A 12,687-nucleotide genomic window follows, 5' to 3' on the forward strand; every position below is an offset into this window, starting at 1 on the left:
CCCGCAATAGATCACCTCCTCCTGGAAGGCCCCCAGCTCCAAGTTCATAGCTTTCGCCAACAAGGGATCTTCACCCATCTCTCCAGGGGCAGGTGGGATGTGTGTTTCCCTGATGCAGGAGCATCAGATTCTTGCTACTTAATTAAAACCCTGATCTTGAAATGTAGACTGGAGCGAAAGAATGGGTGGTCGCAATGAGCCATTTTAAGGTAACAGCCATTCTGCTGCTGTGAGGAAATCCGACCTCATTTTCTCTGAATTGAACTGGAAATCTCATCAGCATTCTTCTGACTGCAACTACCAGCGATACCCTTACTGGTTAGAGAGCCCCGTAGTGCACTATCCTATAAAACAGATGAAATAGAGGAGGTATTTCTGCACCACACACACACACACACACACACTGAAGATGCTTTGCTTTACAAAAGATTCACCTCAGGGCTTTTTGACTACCTGGGCCCTTGTGAACCACTGTCTATTTGTTTACAGGTCATTAACTCTTTGGCTGAAAGATGAGCTGAACTAGAGACCAATTAACATGGCAACAAACACAGGCAGACTAGCGAGAAAGTTTGTGGGTTTTGTGTACTCCTGAGAAAGCTAACCCAGCTTCACACGTGGTCAGGGAAGAGGAGAGGAAGAGGAAGCACAGGGGAGCGGGCTCCGTGGGAGGCCTGGCCCTCAGACCCTGCTTGGTGGCTGGGGCTTTATTGCTGCCGGCCTGTGATGGGAGGAAGTGGGACTTCGCGGCCCTGTCTAAGCCCCGCCCTGCTGCTGCAGCTTTGGACAAGAGCTCTTGTTTTGTCTCCAGAACATTCCCTAAGACCTGTTTCGAGCCAGGGAAGGGTTCCAGGGAAGACCTGTCCTGGGGGCTCTTTAAATTCTACTGCAATGAACAAGTCTGATTTTGGGGGAAATCTGTACCTCCATTAACTAGAGGGGCCCACAGACTATTAAAAACAAAAATAAGAGAGTTTATCTCCTCTCACGCCCTCAGAACTCTACGCCAACAGGCTCTCACCTCAACAAAGTCCCGGCCTGGGTCTCTCAGTCTCTTATCCCCTCCTTGAGAAGCTGGCTGGTTTTAGGTTTAACTGTTCAATCACTGCTTTTTGTTTCATTTCAGGAAGATTTTCATTTTTCTGGCAATTATTGATCTGGTGTCAGTCCTTCGTTCTACAGGCAATGATTTATGGCCACGTTACATAATGGGCATTGATCCAAGGCTTTTAATACCCCTTTACCGCGTTTATTCTCCCACTAGTCTGAGCTGACAGGATTCACTTTCCAACAGCTAGCGCATCAGGTTCAATGGCACATCCAGGAGTCACCCACAGCCACTCTGAGTTCAACCTGCACCTGGGCTCCAAGTCCAAGGTACCTACTTTGACCACTCAGGCCCCTTTTTATGCTGATCATGGGACTCCACTTTCACAAAAGGGGAGGGGCCTCTAAAAGCAGTTCAACCTATTAACCAATTACCGCCCAGGAGAACAGCCAAACAGTAATTATGTCCAAGCAGAGTCTTCTGGGACAGTTGCCCTTTCACATATAAATGGATAACACTCAACCATTTTATACAAAACAGGTAAACAACAAGGACCTACTGCATACCACAGGGAACTATACTCAATGTTTTGGAATCACATATAACGGAAAAGAATCTGAAAAGAGAATATATGTATGTATATATATGTATAACTGAATCACTTTGCTGTACACCTGAAACGAACATTGTAAATTAACTACACTTCAATAAAAGTCTTTTAATTAATTAATTAATTAATTAATCTCACACACGCACGCACACACACACACACACACACACACAAAGATCTCCTCCTTCAGTTGTACAGGGCTGCATTTGGGGGAGGCTGAATTATCCCAGAATCAAATCAGGTTGTAGTCCTTTTCAAAATTAAACATAAACAATAAGATTCCTCAAAGGCACAAATAAATAAGGTTTTGGGGGGTAAACTCTTCCCTCAAAATACTCCAGGCCAAAGTCTGTTCTTGTTTTTTGAATAGGACAGAATTTGGGGAATTCAACTCAGTATTTCTTTAAATTCTGAAATAGATGAAGTGCTGGGAAGTGAGCAGGTTCTCTACATTGTCCATGGATATCACTGTTTATTTTCCATGATTTTACTCCAGAGCCTTTGTTGGGTAGGTACCCTGTTGACACATTTCTTTGAGAGCTTAAAGTTCTCCTCCCTCAAAAAAAAAAAAAAAAAAAAGCCTTTCTTTTGTCATAAACCTTGATCCTTGGGAGCTTTGCAAATTGTCATATTTTCTACCTTATCTTGGTGGCTAGAGAGCATAGTGCCTGCCCGGCGACAAGGGGAAGGCTTTTTATTGTATGTATGTTTTCACCTTTCGAATTTTGAAACTAATGCATGTATTACCCACCAAAAATTAATAAAAATTAAGTGAGATGGCATGGTAGCAACTCAGAAGGCTGTTCTTTATTCTGCTGTCATTCCGTTCTCTGGTTTCGGTGTGAATCAATAGGTTGTTTTTCTTTGCTTTGCTTATTTTTATAATAACCTTATTTGGCAAAATGAAATGTTAGCAACCCTATGTCATCCCTCGCCACTCTGTACGACTTGACTCTGGTCTTCCAATCGAAGTTTAGGATTTTGACCCTTATTGAGTAAGTGCCCTTCATTCTCAATTGCCTCATATTCTTACCGGAATTAGGCGAGACATAAACACGCAAATACCTACACACACACACACACACACGTCACTCATGTCCACAAGTTACACACTTCAATCCAAATGCTGAAAGGTCCCTGGAGAGCTCCCATCCCCCTCCCCAAACACGATGAATGAGAAAGACCCAACAGAGGGGATTCCCACATCCTGTTACTGGTGGCCCTGGACCCAGGACCCAGGTCTCCCAATCCCCAGTCCTTGCCCTTTCCATTAACTTCGAGAATACATTTTAAATCGATGCTATGATTTGCTTTATATAAGTACGATTGCACACCATTTGGAAAAGCTTAATAACTGCAAAAGCAAAAGGTATCTCCAAGAACTAATTTTCATCTTTACGGGGAAATGAAATGAGCCCAGATACATTTTTTCTCTAGCAGAGCTCTTTATAGTCAGCATTGCATGTTACTTTGAGGGAAAGGACACTAGCACAGTTAGTTTCTGCTCTGTGGTTCTTTCCTCCCCATCTCTATGAGCTAAAATATAAAGTAAAATACATAAAATATAAAGCACGTTGGCCAGTGTCCTTTAGATTTCTCCTCTCCTGCCTCAGCTTTTGGCTCCTCTGCACACAAGTCCCCGCTGTCTCCCACACCAGCTACTTCTGGGTGGATTCCTGAGCGTTCTGGGTTCCTCATGCTTTCCTGTGTCTGCACCTGCTGCTCCGCCCCCAGGGACATCTCTCTTCCCCTGAAACCACCCCTCCCCCATAACTCCTCCACAACGACTTGAGGTCACGTCCTCTCGAAGTTCCCCCTTCTTTGTGCCCCCGTTAACACTTCGGAGATGCCTCTGTCAGAGCTGATCTCCCTGTTGGGTGAGTGTTTATGACAGCCGTCTCTCTACTGTCACCGGGCGCCCCAGAGCCAGGCGGCTGGCTTTTTCATCTGTCTCCCCATTGTGCACCCAGCATCGTGCTCAGCGTATAGCAGATGATCAACAAATGTTCTCAGAAGGAAAGAAGGGAGAGAGGGAGGGGAGGAGGCATTATTTGGGATGCAAGCTGAGAAAAGCCATTCCTTAGGTTTGCCTTTGGATCATGGGTCAAAGAAAAGAATGTTTCCCCTAAGGCTGGTAGCCCAGAGATAGCTGCTTATAGAGAACCTTTCCAGAAAACCAGCATCCTAGGCCTAGGGTAAGAAAGCCAGCAGGCACACTCTGCTGCCTCATTCTCTTCTTTCTATCTCGGCTCATGCCCGGGAGCTACTGCCTAGTGGGACTTCCTCTTTGCCTGCATCGAGGCAGAGAAGCGTCCCCCATAGCCCTGGGTACCGAGTGACGCACAGAATGCCCTGTGTTCCACTTACCTAACAGTCCTGACTCTCAAAGCCCGCAACACTGCCTTATCAGCCCGTGATGTGAGCCGCGAATCCGTTTCACCACCAGCCACCAGTCTCTTGAACTTTGCTTAGTGACACCGGTTTCTCCAACCAGGAAGGAGCGAAAAGGAAAAAGTAGAAGTCTGACAGCTGAGTTCTAATCCCCACTGGGCCCTGTGCCTGTGAGCACATTTTTTTTTTTTTCTCTTTCTTCTCAGTTTCCTCTTCTATAAAATGAGTCTCTCGAGGTCTTCTGGATCTGAAAATTATGATTTTGCATTCAGAGCGCATGGAGGATGTGGAAATACACACTTAATCAATATGAGTATGCAGAGGTCCACGTACACAGGTATCTGTGAGGGATATAAAGATGTCTTGGAAAAGATCCTCCCCTCCAGGGCCAACAGTCTAATCAGCAGAGTTTAAAGCACACAAAACATGCAAAATATTATGAAAGCAAATATGCAAAGTGTCGGATGAGCAGGACCCTGTGGGGCCTTCCAGGGTCAGACCCATACCCCCTGCTGCAGCTCCTCTCTGAAGCACCCGGATAACAGTATCTCATACATATTTCCTGAGTTTTTCAGATGCTTAAAACCACCACCAAAGGGAAGAAATTAACTACCTGATGATCGAGAACACGTGGCCCCCAGACCTCCTGGCGCCTAGGGCTTGATAGTGTTGACCGCCCTGTTACCTCTACATCAACCGATCAGAGGATTGTGCACGAGCCGATCACGTACCCTGAGACCTCCCTCCCTTACCTGGTCTTTAAATGTGCTTTGCTAAAACCCTTCAGGGAGTTGGGGTTTTCTTGGGCATGAGCCACACAGTCCTCCTTGCTCAGCCCTGCAGTAAACCCTTCTCTGCTCCAGATTCTGACGTTTCCGTTTGTTCCAACCCATGGTGCATTGAGCACATGAACTTCCATTTGGTCGCAGAGATGATTAAAACTTTGCCACCACATAGCTGATATGTCAGCAAACTTCATTCATAAACAGAATAGGGAGAGAATGAACCACTTAAAACACTAACAGTAACACACCTAGCTACCCCATCCCTACGATGCTCGTAAATCAGTGAATAATCTCTGGTTTTCATTTAGACATTTGAAATCAATTTCAGCATCAGATCTTCAAAGTGAGGGGGAAAAGAAAATGCCATTCTCCAGTATTAACTCTCAAGACGCTAATAAAAACAACGTCCGTAAGAGTAACAGGAACGACCTGCCCGGCGCCGGTCACCCCGTCCACGGATGTGCACTTGCACTATGAAAAATCGAGTGACTTAGATCTGTTTCCAGGGATGTTGCTCCCACGGAGTGCGCTTCCCTGACAGACGCATCCACCTCAGTTGTGAGGGAAAAAGTAGTATCAGTGCATTCCTGCTGCAGTTGTGACAAGAGCTTCACTTCCTTGGGCGGTGTTTTGAGAGTTGCCCCTCCTTTCTCTTCCTTTTCCTCCTTACTCTTGTCACCCACGCACCTTTGCCGATTCTTGCAGAGAGAATCGTTGAGCAGAGACACAGACTTCCTGCCCTATTCGCATTTCTCCCAGGTCTGGCCGACAGGACTACCTGCTTACCTGCTTGCCTGCCTGCCTGCCTGCCTGCCTGCCTGCCTGCCTGCCTGCCTGTTGTAACCTATTTAACGAGACAGTAGGAGAATTAGAGCTGCTTACAGGCAAACTCCAATTTCCAACTAGAGATTCCATTTAACTTGCAAATCTGGAAGTTCAAGCACCACTTAGAGCAGGGGCTGGAATCTCACCATCTCAAGAGTCACTCATTTGGGAAAATTCATTGACTTCAGCTGCCTTTTCTGTGGGGTTTGAGGGCAGTTTTCTTGTTTCTTTCCTTTTCTCTTATGGATTTATTCTGCTGTGGTGGCTGAAATAGTACTTTCTAGCAAGAGTGGGTTGTAACTCTGAAAGTCTATAAAGAGGATTAAGTGTGTTGATTTGCTTGGCACCCTAATTTCCTCTGTTTCTCTACCAGGCTCCTTAAACTTCATTATTTCACCATCTAGAAAGCTAAATTAAAAGAGAACTACCCTGTCAGATAACTAATTGTGAAAATTAAAATATTACCATTAGATTATTGTTTCAGTCTCCACTTGCCTTTGAACCTAATGGAGTTAGTAAACTAATTTCCTTTGTACATTTTGTACATTTTGCTCAATCACATCATGACTGACAGGTTATTTTGCTAATGCTTTAGGACAGTGATGAAGAGTCACATGGTCAGTGCGCGAACATAAAAGGCCAATTTCTAGGCCCATCAATGGCCTTCACTCACCAGAAAACCACATCCTGGTGGAGGGTGCCAGCCTGGGCGCCAGTTCCCAGGGGATCAGAAACGCTGCTGCAAGCTGTTCTTGCCCCTACACTGGTGCTTGTATCTGAATTTTTCAGAGTTGGTAAGCAAAGCTAACTGTTGGTTTTGGGGGGGTTTTTTTTTTGTTTTTTGTTTTTTGTTTTTGCTCATGAAATGTTATGCAGCCAGCATCCCACAATTTCCCCCTTCCCACCTTAAACTCCAGAAGAAAATGGATGTAAATCTAGCAATTACTTTTCATCAATTGCTCTTTTACCCTGAGAGCCCATAACTACATTAATTTTTTTTTCTTATGCTTGCCTGAGCTCTGTTTTATTTTAATGCCCCCACAAACCCTGGGCTCAGGGTTGGAGGTGGGGTGGAATTGTGACTAGGAATTGTGAAATTATTTAAACACCAACATCCTGGAACTTCTGTCCCAGACAAAGCCCCAGGAGGGGAAAAGCTAATTCAGACGTTGCAGGTCCTACTTGAAGATATTCATGGAACGCCATGTGCTATCTATAGGAGATCGTCAAGCCTCGGGCCAAAGGAGGAAGCCACATCCTGAAGCAGAAATTGCTACTTTTTATTAAAAGGAGAGAATACGTAGTAACATCTAAGATCCAGCGTTTGAGAGGCAAAAGGTTGAGTTTAGTCTTCCTTCAGTGAGTCCACAACAAGTTCCAAAGTTCCTTTTAGATGAAGAAAAGAGAAAATAAAGCACCATTTAACCCAAGATGTTTCCAGAAAGGTCATTAGAAGCCATCTTGCCACTGTCTCAAGTTTTGTAAGCTGTCAGAGTGAATGAACTAGTCTTGGTGTCTCTACGTAGCACAGAGATCTGAAATAAAATAAATTGGGTTAATAGCTATGAGCCAAAGGACGTTTATTTTTCCTCACTCTTTTTCTCAAACTCACAGGTTGAGATCAACAGTGTCTGGTTCGGTGTATAATAAGGAAATAAGAATCAGAGAACTGACAGGCAAAACACCAATCTCTTCTCTTCTCTAGCACAGGCCCCCATTTTGGCCATGGGGGTCTGGAATTAATCCTGTTTTCCAAAGTTGGTGACCTGCTATGGGCCTCATCCAAGCAGCAGCTGCATCCTCGTCACATACAGACACCACTGGGTTTCACCCTGCTTTCTAATTTAACCCCTGGGACTCTGGTCCACCCTTGAACCTCAGCTCCTTTGGTTCAACACAGACAACCTGGCCTTCTTTCTTCGCCCCTGCTCCTGCTCCCTGATTGCTGCTTCAACTAGTCCAATTATGGAGTCTCTGCTGCCCACAGACCTGCCCCGAGCTCCTTGGGACTGCGGCCCACATTAGCTGTGGCTGGATCCACTTGGGGCCAGGCTGATCGGCCCTGCCTGCCCCACCCCCACTCCCTCCTCCCCAGCCACCCTCCACTGAGGTCCCAGTTATTCATTTCTCATTCTGTGTGTCTTAAGCACCTACTCTGTTCCAGTCGCTGTGCAAAGCACTCGAGTCGCAACATTTAAATAGGCAACACTGTGTCTTCCAAGACCAGGCTAATGGAAGAGACAGCACATCAAAGATGTGCAGACTGCAGTGACCGAGGAGTGGACCCCAGCCAGCATGCTCCCTCTACTCACCTTTGAAATGGCCTGCAGTTCTCACCTATGTCCTGGGTAGGCTCAATTTTCGCAAGGGATGACCAGTTTGGTGCAGTTGACTGTAAAAATATGCCATTCCTTTGAAAATGAGCAGCATGGACTAGACCAGTGTTCCCCACGGATGATCATCCCAAGATCGCTGCTGGCCAAAGTCCTGGAAGCCTGATTCGCACTTACTTAAGGAAGATTCCCTAAAGGACACACAGGTTAGCCCTCCTCTTTATGGATTTCTAATAAAGTGCGAACCTCCTTGAGGTCCCCAGGACCCACCAGTCAAGACCTCTTAGGGCCTCTGGCAAGCCTCTTAGTTTAGAGGTTGGATGGAACTCAGGGCGCCGTGGAACGTAGCCGGCTCTGGACGGTCTAACCTTCCACAGAAGAGGGTAGGTAGGACCCTCTCCTTGAACTACTCTCTTCTTTTGGATCCTTGCTCCCTTCTTTCCCCCTAGGGCTTCCGATCACTGTAACTTCTTCTTAGTCAATATTCAAGGTTACTTCCTCTCATCATCCAAAATGGAATCTTTCCCCACCAAACTTGTCCCTGATTTTAAGCTCATTCATAACCCAGCCTCTGCCCATCTCTCGGGGCTCATCCAAGCCTCCACCACCGCTCTCCCCCTGCACCTCATACTGCAGCCAGACAGGACTTGTTTCAGCTTCTCTGATTCGCCATATTTGCACGCACCGCCTCACTTTTCCACATGATGTTCCCTCTGCCTAAAATGCTTGTAAATGTGTACACACATACACATACATCTTTCCCTAGGTTAGCTCATCTTTCAGATGCCTCTTCTTCCAGGAAGCCTTCCCTGACTGCACCTGTGTCCCCTCCAACTATGTAGCAAGCCCCTGCTATGCACTACCAGAGTGCTCTGGACCACTTACTTTATTGTCATTGCCAAGGACAATTGCCAGTTCACATCTGTGATGTGCCTCTCACAAAGTAAAGTGAATTAAATTTCTCCTCCTGAAAAATGGATTTTCTGAAGAGTGAACTGAGGGATGCTCAGAGAAACAGCTCAAGAAACACATCATTGTGTGCTTCTGTGAGGATTTTGTTGAGGACATTGTTTATCATTCTTCCAGAGCCTTCTCCATTAAGGCCTGCGGTGGGGGTGCTACCTTCTGCTTTTTGACTTAGTAATAGTTGTGCGTCTCTTCATAGAGTTGTTTTATCTTCAGTACATTTCCAGTTGTGCTAGAATTATGTCACCCTTGTTATTTGGCTGCTAGAAACCTAAAAGCTCAATTGTGCTGCACTCTGTATGGGAAGAATTTCATGAATTTGTCGCATTTCCTACCTACTTTCAAATCAAAATTTCCAGTTAGCTTGCTGCATGGTTTTGTTGCATAATTGTAAGTGGGCTTAGCTCTTTTTTGGACCAAGGTCAGGTTTAACTAATCAAATAAACAAATGAAATAACAAAGGAGTAGAAAGTTGAACTGAGAAAAGTGGCATTTAAAGGGGGAGGGGGGGTGGATATACCAGTTAGTATTCCTCAATTTCAAGTCACTTAAACCCCTAACTGGCTTAAAGGATGACAACTAGGGGTTGATTTAATCTGACAAGTTCAGTGGTAGTTGTTTTCAGGTAGGGTCTGATCCACAGGGGGCTCAAAGAAGATCCACAGGGGTAGAGATTTTTGTCTGTTTGGTCTACTGTTGAATTTCCAGCAAAGAGTGACTTGTACATCAGTGCTTAATACATACTTGTTGAATTTGTTGTGGAATTCCTAAAAGCTGGTACACAAACCCCAGGACTTAACCTTGATAACATGCCCATCTCTGAACCAATCTTTTGATCAGGGGGACACAGAGCTCTCCCTTTCCATGTTTGGGTCACATGATCCCAACAGCAAAACCAGGGAAGAGTCTCCAGTGAAACCTTGTGCACTCCCAGTGAAGGAAGGTAGCTCCCCAAAGGAAATCCGAGGCATTACAAAGGAGAAACAAATGCTGGGCAGACAGAACAACAAGTATACACATCAATGGACTGTCAGGAAGATGATGCTGGAGTTGAGTTTTAAAGGATAAACAGGAGTTAATTAATAAAGAGGGCTTTTATCAGAGGGTAGCATTCTAGGTATGTTCAAAGCTCAGAGGCATAAAATAGCTTGATGCTTTCGAGGAACTGTAAATAGCTTCACATGGTAACAGCAAACAAGAGAAGGGAGTGGTAGGAAAAGAAACCAGAGGGGTAAGCAGAGTGCACAGATGAAGGACCTTTTCCGCAAACCAAAGAGGGTGCTCTCTATCCAGAGAGCCCCGGGAAGTCTGTGTAGGATTCTCAGCTGGGGAACATGCCTTACAGTTAAGCCCCTGCAGGTCATCACAGGGTTAAAATGATTCAGCCCCTGCAGGTCATCACAGGGTGAAAATGATTCAGCCTGGAAACACTAAGTAGGGCTGAGTTTGCAGGTCAGGGAAGAGAGTCCCAGATGTGGGCAGACAAGAGACTCAAGGAACAGGGACCACGCAGAGCCTAGCAACCAAGCCGACCTGGGGATCAGACAGAGCCTGCCAACACCATCAAGTTCTTGCTCTCTAAAGCCCCAAGCCTGTGGCCAAAACTATTGTGAACTCTTCTTCGTCTCATGAAGGCACACTTCAGTAAGTCAAGGCATTCATAGCATGACGGTTGTGAATTGTCTATGTTAGCTGGGGCTACCATAACAAAGCACACAAGCTGAGTACCTTAAACAAGGGAAATGCCACGTCCCACAGTTCTAGAAGCTAGAGTCCGAGAGCAAGGTGTCAGCCATGTTGGTTCCTTCTGAGGACCACGAGGAAAAAATCTCTTCCAAGTCTCTTGCCTCGCTTCTGGTGATCCCCTGGCTTATCTCTAAGACATATCAGCCTGACCTCTGTCTTTTTCTCATGGAAATCTCCCAGTGTGTGTGTGTTTGCCCTTTCTATAAGAACACCAGTCATACTGGCTGAGGGCTCACTCAGTAACCTCATTTAAACCTGATTATCTTCAAATAAAGTTACATTCAGAAGTATTGGAAGCAAGGACTTCAACATATAAGTATTTGGAGGACACACTTCAATGCATAAAAGTATCATTAAAAAGGAGATACATTTGTTATCAAAACTTTAAAAGAAAAGCAGGCATTCCCTCAGTGACTTGATCTATTTATAAAAGATTTGGTAACATGTTGGTTTTTAAAGACAAAGAAAATCACACCATTAATATAAAAGACCCAGAAAGAACTGAATAATCCACAATGAAGAAGGCTTTTTCAGATAAAGTTCAGAATGGTTCTTCCCTAACTCGTAGGATTTTGCACGGAGGCTGGTGCAGAGAAGGGTGGTGTGACCCTTATATGTTGGCATTGATAGAAAATTTCCACCTAGTGAGTCTTTTCTGTGCACCTAGCATTCAATCCTCTAGTCGCTCTCTGAGATGGATGTGGTTATCCTCACTTACAAATGAAGAAACTGAGCATCACTTCAAGGCTAACTGCATTATTCTAGGTGACATTCGGTCAACTTCAAATCATCACATGTACCACCCAAACTCATTTTGCCAGTCCTGGTTGAAGAGCGAGTGTTCACCTTTGCAGTGGGTCCAAAAAATGCTTCCCAGTGCACTGTCCAAAGAGCCAACAGTCCTCCTAAAGGGAACAGTTGTGAATGTCCTATGGTACCCAACATGTCTGCTATCAAACAATAGGAGCTCAACAAACAAAGGTCACCATAGAGCTGTAAGTCCTCTGATATCAGATTTGTTTCTTAGCATAAGAAAGTAGCTTTTTTTTCCAATTAATAAGGAGATCCTATGTCAGGGTCTATAAATATCTTCTTCTTGAGCTTCTCCATTCTCAGCTTTGCCTACTACAAATGCCTCCTGGTCCATCAAAGAGGACTTTCTCATGCAGATACAGTTGCAAATGTTCTCTGATGCTGTCCTTCACTCCATCTTCCATGGAGTCTATTCCACTGTGTCATTCAGTTTGTTGGGGAAACTGCTTTCATTTGAAGGTCTTCACTGAGACCACAGACAGATAGGCACCCACAGATGGTAATAGGAGAGTGGACTCTCTGCCCTTAGAAGTACTGATTTTTCATGACCTCCGTGCATGGAATAAATCATTGTGTCAGTCTTCTCGGCAGTTCTGGAATTTAGGTAGAAGCTAAAGGTTTACAGCTTAATAGAAGCATTTGTAACCCTCGCAAGATAAACAGACACAACTTAAAAGACCAGCTCCAATAAAAGGCTGAGGAGCAAGATAGCCTAGGTTGTTTTTCCCCAGATTCCTATCAGTTACAAACACCAGGAACAAGTGGAGTTATTTCAAAAGCAACAGTCTTGTTTCCTGAGGGATCTCTGCTCCGAGGATTAGAAATTCAGCTGTGAGTCTACAGGGGAGAGAGCTTCCACAGTGCAGTGAGATCTGAGTCAGACTTGGAATTACAGAGCACAGGGCTGAGGCCAAACACGTCCCTAGATTTGTATGGTGCCCCTTCCTTTTGCCTTTAGATGTGCTTTACATTCTTTTTTTTCCCCCATTGGCTTCGAATTTGTTGAGTAATCCCCTGTTTTACTCCCAGTGAAAACTGAGGAGACTTGGTGCTCTGAAAATTTCTGAAATTGGCTGTTTTGATTTTTCTTAAAGGATTTTTAAAAAATGCGTCAATCAACACCTGCCCCCCACCACCACCACGCATACACACATCCACATCTTTCTGGAA

At 45.0% G+C, this 12,687-nt stretch overlaps 1 long non-coding RNA gene across 1 annotated transcript in view; it reads right to left on the bottom strand.

The window, feature by feature from the left end:
* Positions 1-4,407, bottom strand: part of LOC141579510 (uncharacterized) — a 389,281-nt gene extending 384,874 nt beyond the window's left edge. Inside the window, exon 1 of the long non-coding RNA XR_012511048.1 lies at positions 4,026-4,407. This is a non-coding gene — a long non-coding RNA (uncharacterized LOC141579510). The remainder of the gene's footprint in view (positions 1-4,025) is intronic.
* Between the last annotated feature and the right edge of the window lie 8,280 nt (positions 4,408-12,687).

Source organism: Camelus bactrianus, chromosome 12 (assembly GCF_048773025.1).
Source record: "Camelus bactrianus isolate YW-2024 breed Bactrian camel chromosome 12, ASM4877302v1, whole genome shotgun sequence".
NCBI lineage: Eukaryota > Metazoa > Chordata > Mammalia > Artiodactyla > Camelidae > Camelus > Camelus bactrianus.